This window comes from Chiloscyllium punctatum, chromosome 45, assembly GCF_047496795.1.
Source record: "Chiloscyllium punctatum isolate Juve2018m chromosome 45, sChiPun1.3, whole genome shotgun sequence".
NCBI classification, from domain to species: Eukaryota; Metazoa; Chordata; class Chondrichthyes; order Orectolobiformes; family Hemiscylliidae; genus Chiloscyllium; species Chiloscyllium punctatum.
The window spans coordinates 61340208-61357929 of NC_092783.1; positions in this window are offsets into that span (position 1 = coordinate 61340208).

Here is a 17722-nt window from a genome sequence, read left to right on the forward strand (position 1 = left end):
TTTGGAGAGGGAGCAGAAGGAGATTTACCAGGATGTTTCCTGGATTGGACTGTATTAGCTATAAGGAGAGGTTGGACCATCTTGTATACTTTTCACTAGGGCATCTGAGGATGAGGGAATACCTGATGGAAGTATATAAGATTATGAGCTGTATGAATAAGGTGGATAGATTGGATTAGATTACTTACAATGTGGAAACAGGCCCTTCGGCCCAACACGTCCACACCAACCGTCCGAAGCGCAACCCACCCAGACCCATTACCCTACATTTACCCCTTCTCCTAACACTACGGGCAATTTCCCATGGCCAATTCACCCGACCTGCACAACTTTAGACTGTGGGAGGAAACTGGAGCACCTGGAGGAAACCCACACAGACACAGGGAGAATGTGCAAACTTCACACAGACAGTTGCCCAAGGCAGGAATTGAACCCAGGTCTCTGGTGCTGTGAGGCAGCAGTGCTAACCACTGAACCACCGTGCCGCCCCTAGTCAGTCTTTTTCCCCCAGAATTTTAACCAGTGAAGTTACACATTGATAAAGACAGAGATGGGGAGGAATTTCTTCTTTCAGATGGTAGTGAACCTGTGGTATTCTTTATCGTGGAATTCTATAATTTCCTGCAATATTCCTGTTGGCCTTCTTAAACAAAGGAACAACATTGGCTATTCTCTAACCTTCTGGGACCTCATCTGTGGCTAAAGAGGACACAAAGGTCTCTGTTAAGGCCCCAGCAAACTCTTCCCTTGCCTCTTTCAGTATCCTGAAATTGGGTTATGAAGTATATTCAAGACTGAGATAGACAGATTTTTCATTATTAAGCGAGCCAAGGGTTATGGGGAAAATGTGGGAAAGTGGAGTTGAGGATTATCAGAGCTGAGTGGAGCAGACTTGATGGGCTGAATTGCCTACCTCTGGTTCTACATCTTATGGTCTTTGTTCCCTTTTGTTATAGTTTCTACCCAAGATATTTCTGCAGAACTGCCTTGTTTGTGAATGAATGTCTGTGTGTGTCTCTGTGTGTGTGTTGCCAAGGAGGTTGGAGGATCTGAGCTACAGGGAGAGGCTGAATAGGCTGGGGCTGTTTTCCCTGGAGCGTTGGAGGCTGAGGGGTGACCTTATAGAGGTTTACAAAATCATGAGAGCCAGTGGACTTCCAGAAGGCCTTTGACAATGTGCCATGCAGGAGGCTGCTAAATAAGACAAGAGCCCATCATATTAGGAGCAAGGTACTGGCATGGTTAGAGGATTGGCTGACTGGCAGAAGACTGAGACTGGGGATAGGGGGGTCTTTTTCAGATGGCACCCAGTCACTGGTGGAGCTCCACAGATACATTAACAATCTGGATGAAGGAACTGAGGGCATTGTTGCTAAATTTGCACATGACACAAAGATAGGTGGAGGGACAGGTAGTGTTGAGGAAGCAGGGTGTAGTGATTATAACGAGGTCAGCCAGCTGGATGTCATAGAATATGAGCCCCCTGATTGGGGCTGGTAATCTGGTCCAATCAGGGAACCCTGGCTGATGGAAAAAAAGGGGAGCGTCAGAGATACTGCCATTTTGATAGTTGACTCTGAAGAGATAGTAGCTGAAAGTGTGTTGCTGGAAAAGCGCAGCAGGTCAGGCAGCATCCAAGGAACAGGAGAATCGACGTTTCGGGCATCAGCCCTTCTTCAGGAAGGGATAGTACTAACATCAAGGGCTCTTCAGGTGTAAATAAAGGGTGTCTGGTGACAGAATAACAGCCTCTGTGGAATTACTTCAGTAGTGATGAGAATAAACTGAAGAAACTTGGTCACAACAGTCATCTTTGTTAGAGTAAGCATTTTTTCAACATCTTCAATAGAATCCTTAAAGTGTGGAAACAGGCCCTTCAGCCCAACAAGTGCACACCAGCTCTCTGAAGAGTATCCCAACCACATCCGTTCCCCTATACTTACCCCTGACTAATGCACCTAACCGACACATCCCTGAATGCTATGGGGCAATTTAGCATGGCCAATTCACCTAACCTGCACATCTTTGGACTGTGGGAGAAAACTGGAGGAAACCCAAGCAGACACAGGGAGAATGCGCAATCTCCACACAGACAGTCACCTGAGGCTGGAATCAAACCCAGGTCCCTGGCACTGTGAGGAAGCAGTACTAACCATTGAGCCACCATTAAGTGCTTTTGTTTGGAAAGCTTGACTCTTTTAACCCTGCTGTCGAAGACTTGGCCCAATGTGAGGAAAGAATGTGTTTTTTTTTCTGGGTAGTGACATTGTGGCAGATGAAAAGTAATGAGCAAATCTCCAGATAGTCTGTGGAGGCGCAGCCTTTTGGTTATTGGGAGCCTAACTTTTGCTGAGGCACCAGATACTAAAACGTTTCAGGAATTGATGGACATGGTTAAGGAATATTACGACCCTAAAGCCTGCTCTCATTCTGGGATGCTATGGGTTTTACTTGGCAATTCAAGAACCAGGAGAATCTGTACCAGGATTTTTAATGAGTTTAAGAAGCATGTGACTTCAGTTTAACCTCTATTGAGATGTTTAGAGACTGTTTAGTATGTGGGAATAATGATGTAATCATGCAGAAGTGTTTATTAGCTGAAGCCCAACTGGATTTCAAACTGTCACGATTACTTCGAGGCTTAACAGGCTGGGACTGTTTTCCCTGGAGTTTCGGAGGCTGAGAGGTGACCTTATAGAGGTTTACAAAATTATGAGGGGCATAGATAGGGTAAATAGGCAAAGTCTTTTCCCTGGGGTCGGGGAGTCCAGAACTAGAGGGCATAGGTTTAGGGTGAGACGGGAAAGATATAAAAGAGACCTATGGGGCAACTTTTTCACACAGAGGGTGGTGCATGAGCTGCCAGAGGATGTGATGGAGACTGGTACAATTGCAACATTTAAGAGGCATTTGGATGGGTATATGAAGAGGAATCGTTTGGAGGGATATGGGCCAGGTGCTGGCAGGTGGGACTAGATTGTGTTGGGATATCTGGTTGGCATGGACAGGTTGGACCGAAGGGTCTGTTTCCATGCAGTACATCTCTATGACTCTATGACTCTAATTCAAAAGGGGCCTAAGGGACAACGTTTTCACTCAGAGAGTGCTGAGTGTATGGAATGAGCTGCCAGAGAAAGTGGTTGAAGCTGGTACAATTAAACATTTAAAAGGCATCTGGATGGGTATATGAATAGGACTAGTTTAGAGGGGTATGGGCCAAATGCTGGCAAATGGGACAAGATTAGGTTAGGATATCTGATCGGCATGGACGAGCCAGACCGAAGAGTCTGTTTCTGGGCTGCATGTCTATATTACTGTATTACTTTGTTCCTTTCTACGTATGTTTGTGTGCATCGAATGTTGAAACTTCATTTGCTTTCTTGGGGTTAATGAGCAATAAAATTCTATTTTTACTTGTAACTGGCTTCTTAACGCTTTGTGTGAGCTAGCTAGTGATATGTTGATTTGTATAGCTGCAAAAGAACATTAACACTTTGTTGTGGGTGTCATTGTTTCCGATTGTCTGCCCCTCTGTTGTGGCTCTGTTTGTGCCCGAGAGTTGTTGGAGATGAAATACAGTGTCCATCAACACACACAATACCCCTTGTGGTGCCCACCTCTCTCTCCAAAAACAAACTGTCTTATCTCCCCTTCCAACTCCACTTTGATTGAGCTCTCCTCCTCTCTCTCTCACCTTTGGTGTTATTGCCTTTAATGGGCCCTGCGTGTAAATTGAAAAGTTTGGAACCACGCCAGATTTAATGGTAAATTAAAAACCGAAAGAACTGCAGCTGCTGTAAATCAGAAACAGAAACAGAAATTGCTGGGAAAGCTCAGCAGGTCTGGCAGCATCTGCGGAGAGAAATCAGCTTTACCAGCAATTTCTGTTTCTGTTTTGTGATGTAATGGTGGTGGTTAATAGATAAAAGATGCCAAAGGTATTACGGTGTTGGTGAAAAGCTTTTTGGTTGTGTGCGATAGCACATCTGGATATATATTAAAGGATTAAATATTTGTTGAAAAGAGGTAAGTTGATTCACCTCTCCTCACTTTATCGTATCACCATCGTAACCCACATCAAAGTGATCTGTGAAATTCCTGATGTTGCCAGAAGACTTGGTGTCCATCTCATACTTCCTATTCACATTATGATGTAGTTACCATTATAAGAGTCACCAATTATGGAGCACCTTTCGAACTGATAATGTGAACTTGTTGGAGATAGATGACACATGACGTACAGTACAAGGCAGCTCATATATCACCGAGGCAAATGTGAGCACTGCAGCTTCTGGAAACCTGGGTCTAGATCAGGGTGGTGCTGGAAAAACACAGCAGGGCAGGCAGCATCTGAGGAGCAGGAAAATCGACATTTCAGGCAAAAGCCTTTCATCAGGAATAGAGGCAGGAAGCCTCCAGGGTGGAGAGATAAATGAGAGGGGAGTGGGGTTGGGGAGAAAGTAGTAAAGAGTACAATAGGTGAATGGGGGTGGGGATGGAGGTGATAGGTCAAAGAGGAGGGTGGGGGCACCACTCTGATCTAAGCTTGTGTATTATGAGAACTCCAAACACACCTTTATTGTTTACACATCATGTTTACATTTCAAGTCAAATAAGCGTTGGTACTTCTGGCCTGACTGGTTGTGGTTGGGTTAAGAACACTGGTTAAGGAGCAGCGCTCCGAATGCCTGTGATTTTAAATAAACCTGTTGGACTATAGCCTGGTGTTGTGTGACTTTTGTCATCGAACCTTCGTGGAGGCTGCTCCACATTTTAATGTGTTTGTCACGATATCTTGGAATGTGCCAGTTTCAACATTTCAGTCAATGGTAACTCTTTGCACTGTAAGGCTACCCAGTTTCAGACAGGTGAAAGAGCATCTTTAACCAAGGTGCTGATGATCCAGCCAGGAGGAGAAGTTTGTAACTTTGAGAAGCCCTGCAATCACACTGGAACAGGAAGGTCTTCTCTTCCAAGATATACTTTATTCTTAAAATTTATGAAAGTGCATTATACAGCAGTTCACATTTGACATCACTTAAAATGAAAAAAAGTCATAGAGATATACAGCACGGAAATAAACCCTTTGATCCAATTTGTCCATGCCGACCAGATATCCTAAATTAATCCAGTCCCATTTGCCAGAATGTGACCCATATCCCTCTAAACCCTTCCTATTCATATACCCATCCAGATGCCTTGTAAATGCTGTAATTGTAACAGCCTCCACCACTTCCTCTGTGTGAAAAAGTTGTCCCTTAGGTCTCTTTTATATCTTTCCCCTCTCACCCTAAACCAATGCCCTCTAGTTCTGACTCCCCCACTCCAGAGTAAATACTTTGCTTATTTACCCTATCCACGCCCCTCATGATTTTGTAAACCTCTATAAGGCCACTCCACAGCCTCCGACACTCCAGGGAAAATAGCCCTAGTCTATTCAGCCGCTCCCTGTAGCTCAAACCCTTCAATCCTGGCAACATCCTTGTAAATCTTTTCTGAACACTTTCCAGTTTCACAATGTCTTTTCTACAGCAGGGAGACCTGACTTAGACACAGTATTCCTAAAGTGGTCTAACCAATGTCCTGTACAGTCGCAACATGACCTCCCAACCCCTATGCTCAATGAACTGACCAATAAAGGAAAGCATACCAAATACCTTCTTCACTATCCTGTCCACTTTCATGGACTCTACACGAGATACTTTATTACTTTTGCCATTAGAGTTTGTCATTACAAAACTAACTTACATTTAATATTAAACATTCCAGGAAGCAAACAGCCCAAGGGAATTTGCATAGTTAGAATGAAAAAAAAAATTGACGCCCATTAGAGGGATACACAGGGTGAAGTTCTAATGAAAGATCATCAGCCTAAACTATTGACTGTTTTTCTCTCTGCAAGTATGCTGCCAGATCTGCTGAACTTTTCCAGCACTTTATGTTTCCATTTAACATTTCCAGCATCTGTAGATTTTTCCTGCTATTCTCTTGAGAGAGTGACGAATTTTAAGATTGGGACTGGGACCCAAATGTAGTCTAAGTGATCAGTTTTCAGATTCCAGCTCTCCGTAACTTTGGAATGCCAGTTAAATTGATCACGGGGGAATCCTCGTTAATCCCAGAACAGCAAAGCTTCCAGCAGTGGCCTACATTTTTTACTTCATTTAAAATTCTTAACTCTCTCCCCGGTTGAGAATGTCACTGCAATTTGAATATGTCAAACACTGATCCCACAAAACTTACTAAACCCTGTGGACAGGGTGGAGATTGTGGTCACTGAAGTTTTGCATGTACAATTTTGCTGATGTCAGTGTAGATTGTGGACAGTGTAGATTGTGGACAATGTGCGTGTCTGTGTGTGTATGTGTGTGTGTCTCAGTGCCCAGCTCAAGTATCAATGTCATCAGTTGCATCCAGGCAACAGAAAGATCCCAAGCCTGAGATTCAGGCCGCAATGTTCACTGGGATTGATAGCAACTTGGAAGGTTACAAGCAGGGGCCTTCATTTCTTTAACAGCTCCTGGCCACTATCTGCTGACCCAGCTGTGATGTGTGTGTGTGTGTGTCAGTATCTGTGTCTGTCTGTGTGTCTGTGTCTTTGTGTGTGTCTGTGTCTGTGTGTGTTTTTGTGTCTGTGTCTGTGTCTGTGTGTCTGTCTGCGTGTGTGTGTCTGTGTGTGTGTGTGTGTGTGTTGACACTTGGTGTGTGCCTTTATCTCTGTCGGGTGGGTTGGGTCTGGAGGGGTTTTGTTACTGTGAGCCTGGACATGTTTGTCCTGCAGCAATGCATCTGAACGGAAAATCAATGAAGCTGAAAATCAGGGAAGAAATGTAAAACTTTGGGGTGACTTCACTGGTATCAATTATTTCATAATCATCAGATGATTTGGCAGAACTCAACAGGGAGAGGGGAAAAAATCTAACAGTGGGAAGAGATCTGCATTTAAGCATCACTAGTTATTGCTTGAGGAGTTGATCCAAAAATAGAAAATGCTGGAGGAACTCAGAACCTCCGTGGTTAGCACTGCTGCCTTACAACGCCATGGAACTGGGTTCAATTCCACCTGCAGGCAACTGTCTGTGTGGAGTTTGCACATTCTCTCCGTGTCTGTGTGGGTTTCCTCCAGGTGCTCCAGTTTCCTCTCGCAGTCCAAAGATGTGTAGGTCAGGTGGATTGGCCATGGGGAATGCAGGGTTACCATGGGTAGGGTAAGGGTAGAGTGTGGCTGCGATGCTCTTTAAGGATTGGTGTAGACTCATTGGGCAGAATGGCCTGCTTCACATTGTAGGGATTCTATGCGGACAGGAGCTGAGCAGACCTCCCAGTCACTGCCCATTTCAAATCCCATTCCCACTTCCTTTCCGACATGACCATCCTTGACCTCCTCCGTTGCCACAATGAATCAGACAGGAAATTTGAGGAAGAACATCAGTAAGGTATTGGAGAAGGTTCCCCATGGGAGACTGATTAGCAAGGTTAGATCTCATGGAATAGAACATAGAACATAGAAGAATACAGCGCAGTACAGGCCCTTCGGCCCTCGATGTTGCGCCGATCAAAGCCCACCTAACCTACACTAACCCACTATCCTCCATATACCTATCCAATGCCCGCTTAAATACCCATAAAGAGGGAGAGTCCACCACTGTTACTGACAGGGCATTCCATGAACTTACGACTCGCTGAGTGAAGAACCTACCCCTAACATCAGTCCTATATCTACCCCCCCTTAATTTAAAGCTGTGCCCCCTTGTAATAGCTGACTCCATACGTGGAGAAAGGTTCTCACTGTCAACCCTATCTAAACCCCTAATCATCTTGTACACCTCTATCAAGTCACCCCTAAACCTTCTTTTCTCCAATGAAAACAACCCCAAGTGCCTCAGCCTTTCCTCATAGGATCTTCCTACCATACCAGGCAACATCCTGGTAAACTTCCTCTGCACCCGTTCCAGTGCTTCCACATCCTTCCTATAGTATGGCGACCAAAACCACACACAATATTCCAGATGCGGCCGCACCAGAGTCTTATACAACTGCAGCATGACCTCAGGACTCCGGAACTCAATTCCTCTACCAATAAAAGCCAGTACGCCATATGCCTTCTTCACTGCACTATTTACCTGGGTGGCAACTTTCAGAGATCTGTGTACATGGACACCAAGATCCCTCTGCTCTTCCACACTACCAAGTATCCGACCATTAGCCCAGTACCCCATCTTTTTGTTACTCTTACCAAAGTGAATCACTTCACACTTAGCTACATTGAACTCCATTTGCCACCTTTCTGCCCAGCTCTGCAGCTTCTCTATATCCCGCTGTAACCTGCCACATCCTTCCTCACTGTCTACAACTCCTCCAACTTGCGTATCATCCGCAAACTTGCTCACCCAACCTTCTAACCCTTCCTCCAGGTCATTTATAAAAATGACGAACAGCAATGGTCCCAAAACAGATCCTTGCGGAACACCGCTAGTGACGGCACTCCAAGATGAACCTTTGCCATCAACTACTACCCTCTGTCTTCTTCCAGCCAGCCAATTCCTAATCCAAACCTCCAACTCACCCTCAATGCCATATCTCTGTATTTTCTGCAGTAGCCTACCATGGGGGACCTTATCAAACGCCTTACTAAAATCCATATATACCACATCTACCGCTTTCCCCTCATCTACCTCCTTAGTCACCTTCTCAAAGAATTCAATAAGGTTTGTGAGGCACGACCTGCCCTTCACAAAACCATGCTGACTATCCTTGATCACATTATTCTTATCCAGATGTGCATAAATCCTATCCCTTACAATTCTCTCTAAGACTTTGCCCACAACAGAAGTGAGACTCACTGGCCTATAGTTACTAGGATTATCCCTACTCCCCTTCTTGAACAAGGGAACCACGTTTGCTAGCCTCCAGTCCTCTGGCACTACTCCTGTAGACAAAGAGGACACAAAAATCAAGGCCAATGGCTCTGCAATCTCCTCCCTTGCTTCCCAGAGAATCCTAGGATAAATGCCATCAGGCCCAGGGGACTTATCTATTTTCACCCTTGCCAGAATTTCCAACACCTCTTCTCTACATATCTCAAAGTTATCCATTCTACTTATTCGTGCCTCAGTATTCATATCGACAACATTGTCCTGTTCCTGAGTGAATACTGACGAAAAGTATTCATTCAGTGCCTCCCCAATCTCTTCAGCCTCCACACGCAACTTCCCATTACTATCCTTGATTGGACCTATTCCTTCCCTAGTCATTCTTTTATTCCTAACATACCTATAGAAAGCCTTAGGGTTTTCCCTAATCCTACCAACTAAGGACCTTTCATGTCCCCTCCTTGCTGCTCTTAGCTCTCTCTTCAGGTTCTTCCGGGCTACCTTATAACTCTCAATCGCCCCTATTGAACCTTCACGCCTCATCTTTACAAAGGCCGCCCTCTTCCATTTAACAAGGGATTCCAATTCCTTATTAAACCACGGCTCCCTCACACGACCCTTTCCTCCCTGCCTGATAGGTACGTACTTATCAAGGACACTCAATAGTTGCTCCTTGAACAAGTTCCACATATCAATTACGCTCTTGCCTTGGAATCTACTTTTCCAATCCACACATCCTAAGTCATGCCTCACCGCATCATAATTTCCCTGCCCCCAGCTATAACTCTTGCCCTGTAGTACACACTTATCCCTCTCCATCACTAGAGTAAAAATCACCAAATTGTGGTCACTATCCCCAAAGTGCTCACCTACCTCTAGTTCTCATACCTGGCCTGGTTCGTTACCCAGAACCAAATCCAGTATGGCCTCACCTCTTGTTGGCTTATCTACATATTGTGTCAGGAAACTCTCCTGCACACATTGGACAAACACTGACCCATCTAACGAACTTGAGCTATAGCTTTCCCAATCAATATCAGGAAAGTTAAAGGCCCCCATAACAACCACCCTATTACTGTCACTCTTCTCCTGAATCATCTTCGCAATCCAATACAGGGAGAACTAAACATTTGGATACAGAACTGGCTCGAAGCTAGAAGACAGAGGGTGGTGGTGGAGGGTTGTTTTTCAGACTGGAGGCCTATGACCAGTGGAGTGCCACAAGGATCGGTGCTGGGTCCACTACTTTTTGTCATTTTATATAAATGATTTGGATATGAACATAGGAGGTATAGTTAATAAGTTTGCAGACGACACCAAAATTGGAGGTGTAGTGGACAGCAAAGGTTACCTCAGATTACAGCGAGATCTTGATCAGATGGGTCAATGGGCTGAGAAGTGGCAGATGGAATTTAATTCAGATAAATGAGGTGCTGCATTTTGAGAAAGCAAATCTTAGCAGGACTTATACACTTAATGGTAAGGTCCTAGGGAGTGTTGCTGAACAAAGAGACCTTGGAGTGCAGGTTCATAGCTCCTTGAAAGTGGAGTCACAGATAGGATAGTGAAGAAGGCGTTTGGTATGCTTTCCTCTATTGGTGAGAGCACTGAGTATAGGAGTTGGAAGGCCATATTGTGGCCAATGGTTAGGCCACTTTTGGAATATTGTGTACAACTCTGGTCTCCTTCCTATCGGAACGATGTTGTGAAATTTGAAACGGTTCAGAAAAGATTTACGAGGATGTTGCTAGGGTTGGAGGATTTGAGCTATAGGGAGAGGCTGAACAGACTGGGGCTGTTTTCCCTGGAGCATCGGAGGCTGAGGAGTGACCTTATAGAGGTTTATAAAGTGATGAGGGACATGGATAGGATAAATAGGCAAAGTCTTTTCCCTGGAGTGGGGGAGTCAGAACTAGAGGGCATAGGTTTAGGGTGAGAGGGGAAAGATGTAAAAGAGACTTAAGGGGCAACTTTTTAACGCAGAGGGTGGTACGTGTATGGAATGAACTGCCAGAGGATGTGGTGGAGGCTGGCACAAGTGCAGCATTTACAAGGCATGTGGATGGGTATATGAATAGGAAGGGTTTAGAGGGATACAAGCCAAGTGCTGGCAGGTGGGACTAGATTGGGTTGGGATATCTGGTCAGCATGGATGAGTTGGACCGAAGGGTCTGTTTCTGTGCTGTACATCTCTGACTCTATGACTCTATAATACCTCATTTTCCGTCTGGTCAGCCTATAGCCCAGAGGACTCAACATTGAGTTCTTCAATTCCAGATAACCTCCCTTTCATCCCCTGACTCCCTTTCCCAGCTCCTCCCCCTCCCTGCCACCTCTCCCTGCCACCAACTGGATTCGTCCCATTGGCTAAACAGATTGTAGCCTCGACCTGTCTTCACCTATCCCCACTTCACCACCCTGCCCCCACCTCCCCCTTTATCTGCAGCTCCCCCTACATCCACCCCCAGTCCTGAAGAAGAGTTCCACCCAAAACATTGACTTCTGCACCTTCTGATGCTGCCTGGCTTGCTGTGTTTGTCAAGCCTCCTGCTTGTATACTTTACACTCGATGAGGTCTTGCAGCATCCATGGAGAGAGGAACAGAGTGAACAAGTCTAATCTAACGGATTTTTTTAAAAGACTAAGGATTCATTTTTGGGTTTGAAATGTTAACACCGTTTCTCGTCCCACCAAGATGCTGCCAGACCTGCTGAGTTTTTCCAGCATGTTTCTGATCTCCAGCATCCACTGTATTTTGCATTCATAGTTGAAGAGTTTTAGTTCCTGATACTTTGCTGTCACTGTGTGGTGATCCTGTGAATTACCTGTGAGAATTAAACTCCCCATTTTGTCTTAACCGTGCCCCTCATGATTTTGTAAACCTCGATAACGTCACCCCTCAGCCTCTGATGCTCCAGGGAAAACAGCCCCAGCCTATTTGGGATTTTCAAAAATGGATTAAGTTTGCTAAGAAGAATAGAAATGGTAGTTGTTGAATAGGGCAATATTTCTAAAAGGATTGATATTGGAGTCTGCAGTAAGATTTCCCTATTGAAGGATGTTATACTGGCATGTGTGAGGATAAGGGCAAAATGAGGAAGACATTGATTAGACCACTGTTGGAATACTGCATTCAGTTTTCATCGCCCTGCTATAGGAAGGATGTTGTGAAACTTGAAAGGGTTCAGAAAAGACTTACAAGGATATTGCCAAGGTTGGAGGTTTTGAGCCAAGGGAGAGGTTGAATAGGCTGGGCTGTTTCCCCTGGAGGGTCGGAGGCTGAGGGGTGACCTTATAGAGGTTTATAAAATCATGAGGGGCATGGAGAGGGTAAATAGACAAAGTCTTTTCCATGGGGTAGGGGAGTCCAGAATTAGAGGGCATTGGTTTAGGGCGAGAGGGGAAAGATACAAAAGAGACCCAAAGGGTAACATTTTCACTCAGAGTACGTGAGTGGAATGAGCTGCCAGAGGAAGTGATAGAGGCTGGTACAACAGCAACATTTAAAAGGCATCTGGATGGGTATATGAATAGGAAGGGTTTAGAGGGATATGGGCCAACTGCTGGCAAAGGGGACTTGATTACGTTGGGATATCTGGTCAGCATGGTTAAGATGTTTCTGTGCTGTACACCTCTATGACTATGAGTGTAGACCTTAGTCTATAGGTTATCTCAGAGTCAGAATAACAACGTCCAATTAATTTTTATCACTTAGACAATAGACAATAGACAATAGGTGCAGGAGTAGGCCATTCAGCACTTCGGGCCTGCACCGCCATTCAATATGATCATGGCTGATCATCCTTAATCAGTATCCTCTTCCTGCCTTATCTCCATACCCCTTGATTCCACTATCCTTGAGAGCTCGATCCAACTCTGTCTTAAATGAATCCAGGGACTTGGCCTCCACTGCCCTCTGGGACAGAGCATTCCTCACAGCCACCACTCTCTGGGTGAAGAAGTTTCTCCTCATCTCTGTCCTAAATGGTCTACCCCTTATTTTTAAGCTGTGTCCTCTGGTTCAGGACTCACCCATCAGCCGAAACATGTTTCCTGCCTCCAGAGTGTCCAATCCTTTAATAATCTTATATGTCTCAATCAGATCCCCTATCAGTCTTCTAAACTCAAGGGTATACAAGCCCAGTCGCTTCAGTCTTTCAGTGTAAGGTAATCCTGCCATTCCAGGAATTGACCTTGTGAACCTACGCTGCACTCCCTCAATAGCCAGAATGTCTTTCCTCAAATTTGGAGACCAGAACTGCACACAGTACTCCAGGTGTGGTCTCACCAGGACCCTGTACAGCTGCAGAAGCACCTCTTTGCTTCTATACTCAATCCCTCTTGTTATGAAGGCCAGCATGCTATTAGCCTTCTTCACTACCTGCTGTACCTGCATGCTTGCCTTCATTGACTGGTGTACAAGAACACCCAGATCTCTCTGTACTGCCCCTCTACCTAAATTGATTCCATTGAGGTAGTAATCTGCTTTCCTGTTCTTGCCACCAAAGTGGATAATTATACATTTATCCACATTAAACTGCATCTGCCATGCATCTGCCCACTCACCTAACTTGTCCGGGTCACCCTGTAATCTAACATCCTCATCACATTTCACCCCGCCACCCAGCTTTGTATCATCAGCAAATTTGCTAATGTTATTGCTGATACCATCTTCTATATCATTAACATATATTGTAAAAAAGCTGCGGTCCCAGCACGGATCCCTGCGGTACCCCACTGGTCACTGCCTGCCATTCCGAAATGGAGCTGTTTATCACTACCCTTTGTTTCCTATCAGCCAATCAATTTTCAATCCAATCTAGTACTTTGCCCCCAATACCGTGCGCCCTAATTTTACTCACTAACCTCCTGTGTGGGACTTTATCAAAAGCTTTCTGAAAGTCCAGGTACACTACATCAACTGGATCTCCCTCGTCCATCTTCAGAGTTACATCCTCAAAAAATTCAAGAAGATTAGTTAAGCATGATTTCCCCTTCATAAATCCATGCTGACTCTGTCCTATCCTGTTACTACTATCCAGATGTGCTGTAATTTCATCCTTTATAATTGACTCCAGCATCTTTCCCACCAACTGAGGTCAGACTAACTGGTCTATAATTTCCTGTTTTCTCTCTCCCATCTTTCTTAAAAAGTGGTATAACATTAGCCACCCTCCAATCCTCAGGAACCGACCCCGAATCTATCGGACTCTGGAAAATAATCACCAACGCATCCACGATTTCCCAAGCCACCTCCTTCAGTACCCTGGGATGTAGACCATCAGCCCCCGGGGACTTATCAACCTTCAGACCTAACAGTCTCTCCAACACCAAATCCTGGCAAATATAAATTCCCTTAAGTTCAGTCCTTCAGCCACTGTTACCTCAGGGAGATTGCTTGTGTCTTCCCCAGTGAACACAGATCTGAAGTACCCATTTAATTCTTCTGCCATTTCTTTGTTCCCCATGATATATTCCCCTGTTTCTGTCTTTAAGGGCCCAATTTTAGTCCTAACCTTTTTTTTGCCTTGCACATACCTAAAAAAGCTTTTACTATCCTCCTTTATATTATTCACCAGTTTACCTTCGTACCTCATTTTTCCTCTGCTTATTTCCTTCTTAGTAATCCTCTGTTGCTCTTTAAAAGCTTCCCAGTCCTCAGTTTTCCCACTTATCTTTGCTATGTTATACTTTTTCTCTTTTAAATTTATATGTTTCTTAACTTCCCTCGTCAGCCACGGCCGCCCATGCCTCCTCCTGGGATCTTTCTTCCTTTTAGGAATGAACTGATCCTGCATCTTCTGCATTATACACAGAAATATTCGTCATTGTTCCTCCATGGTCATCCCTGCTAAGGTATTGCACCATTGAACTTTGGCCAGTTCCTCTCTCATAGCTCCATAGTTCCCTTTATTCAACAGAAGTACTGTCACTTCCGACTGTACCCTCTCCCTCTCAAATTGCAGATTGAAGCTTAATGTATTATGGTCACTACTTCCCAATGGCTCCTTCACTTCGAGGTCTCTGACCAATTCTGGTTTGTTACACAATACCAGATCCAGAATTGCCTTCTCCCTGGTCGGCTCCAGCACCAGCTGCTCTAAGAATCCATCTCTGAGACACTCCACAAAGTCTCTTTCTTGAGGTCCAATACCATCCTGATTCTCCCAGTCTACCTGCATGTTAAAATCCCCCATAACAACTGTAGTAACATCTTTGTGACAGGCCAATTTCAGCTCCTGATTCAACTTACATCCGACATCCAGACTACTGTTTGGGGGCCTGTAGATGACTCCCAAGAGGGTCTTTTTACCCTTAGTATTTTGCAGCTCTATCCACACTGACTCTACATCCCCTGACTCTAGGACCCCCCGCGCAAGGGACTGAATATCGTCCCTTACCAACAAGGCCACCCCACCCCCTCTGCCCGTCAGTCTGTCCTTACGATAGCACGTGTAGCCTTGAATATTCATTTCCCAGGCCCTGTCCACTTGAAGCCACGTCTCAGTTATCCTCACAATATCGTATCTGCCAATTTCCAAAAGAGCCTCAAGCTCATCCATCTTATGTCTAATGCTTCGTGCATTCATGTATAGTATTTTTAATTTGTAACTGCCCTCACCCTTCCCATCAACCCCTATTTCACTCAACCTGACTTCATGATCCCTTTCTGAGTTTTCTGCCTCATTGATACAGTCGTCTTTCTTGACTTCCCTTGTTCTAACTTTCCCTTCAATTTTCTTTTTAAACATCCAGTTTGTCCCCTCCCCCCCGCTACTTAGTTTAAATGTAGTGGTGTTGCAGTAAAAAACCTGCCTGCCAGAATGCTGGTCCCTAACCTTGTAAGGTGCAAACCGTCTCTCTTGTAGAATTTATGCTTGCCACAAAATATACCCCAGTGATCCAAGAATTTAAATCCTTGCTTCCTGCACCAGTTCCCCAGCCACACGTTCAAGTCCATTATCTCCCTGTTTCTGGCCACACCAGCCCGAGGAACTGGAAGCAAATCGGAGATAACCACCTTGGACGTCCTGCTTTTCAGCCTTCTTCCTAGTTCTCTAGTTGCTAATTTGATAAATGTAATTTTTAAAAATTTATTCATGGCATCTCTGGCTAAGCCAGCATTTATTACCCATCCCTAACTGCCCAGTAGGCATTGCCTCAAAATAAGGGGGAGCAGATTTTGGACTGAGTTCAGGAGGAACCTCTTCACCCAAAGGGTGATATTCCCTGTCCAGTGAAGCAGTTGAGGCTATGTCATTGAATATTTTTCAGATGGATAGAGTTTTGAACAGTAAAGGAATTACGAGTTATGATAAATGGGTGGGTACGTGGGACTGAGAACACGAAAAGATCAGCCATGATCTTATTGAATGGGGGAACAGACTCGAGGGGCCAGATGGCCTACTCCTGCTCCTGGTTCTTGTGTTCTTTTATTCAAGAAGGTCAACAGGGATCATCCCAGGAAATTATGGGCTGATGAGCCTTACATCAGTGGTAAGGAAATAATTGGAGAAGATTCTTAGGGACAGGTTTTACTCGCATTTGTAGAAGAATGGACTTAGAGATAGTCGGCATGGCTTTATGAGGGGGAGGTCTTGTCTCAGAACCTTGCTGAGTTTTTTGAGGAAATTATGAAGATGATTGATGATGGAAGGACAGTGGATTTTGTCTGTATGGACTTGACTAAAGCATTTGACAAGGTCCCTCATGGTAGGCTGGTCCAGAAGATCAAATCACGTGAAATCAGTGGTGAGGTGGGAAGTTGGATACAAAAGAGGGTAGTTGTGGTGTTTTTTTTCTGACTGGAAGCCTATGACCAGTGCTGGGACTTCTGTTGTTTGTAATTTATATAAATGATTTGGATAAATATGTAGGTGATCTGATTAGTTGGTTTGCAGATGACATGAAAATAGATTGGGTTGTGAATAGCGAGGAAGGTTGGCAAAAGATGCAACAGTACATAGTCCAGCTGGAAAGTGGGTGGAGGAATTTAATCCAGACGAGTATGTGACAATGCATTATGGGTAGCACTGGGATATCTGGTCAACAGGAAGTTCTTCTGGTTACTGTGAGTGGCAGAATCAGGTGGGCATTGAATGTGAAGGGTGCAATAGGAGCAGGGTATGTCATTAATGAGGGGCGTTTAGGATGATACAACGAGAAATCCAGTTCTTCATTTTTTAAATTTCAGGTTAAAGTCATATTGGATTTGAAATATTAAATTTGTTTCTGTCTCCACAGGCATTTCCAGAAATGGCAGCCAGCAATAAGAAAATAAAGAAATGGAACTTAAGAAACAAATCCTTAACCACCAGCAGAAGTGAAGTGTTGGACAAAAAAAATCACCCAAGACCATAAATAAGAACTAACTGGAAATGTTAGCCAACCACACAAGGTCATGGGTGACTCAAATGACTCTAAAAAAAACATTTAATTATTTCTGGTAAATGGACACCACCAGACATACAATCAGTCAGAGCTAACCAGCATTTATGAGGATACAGTAAGCAAGACGTTTGAGAACATCTATGCTGTTGTTCATGGGGCTCAGCAACAAGCCTGTAGCATTAGAGGAAGAATAAGAGGCAAAAGGCGCCAATAAAATGGAGTATTTATGACAGTGCTTTCCAAAACTTTCCCCACTGTTCCGTGTGAGAGACAGAGATGAGGGCAAGGAGCCTTATGAAAGTAGGGGAATAGGGGTTGTTCATTTTGTTTTAATCCACTCATGGGACATGGATGTCACTGGCTGGGTCCGTATTTATTGCCCGTCCCTAGGTGCCCCTTGAGAAGGTGGGGGTGAGGTGCCTTCTTGAAGCGCTGCACTCCACCTGCTGTGGGTTGAC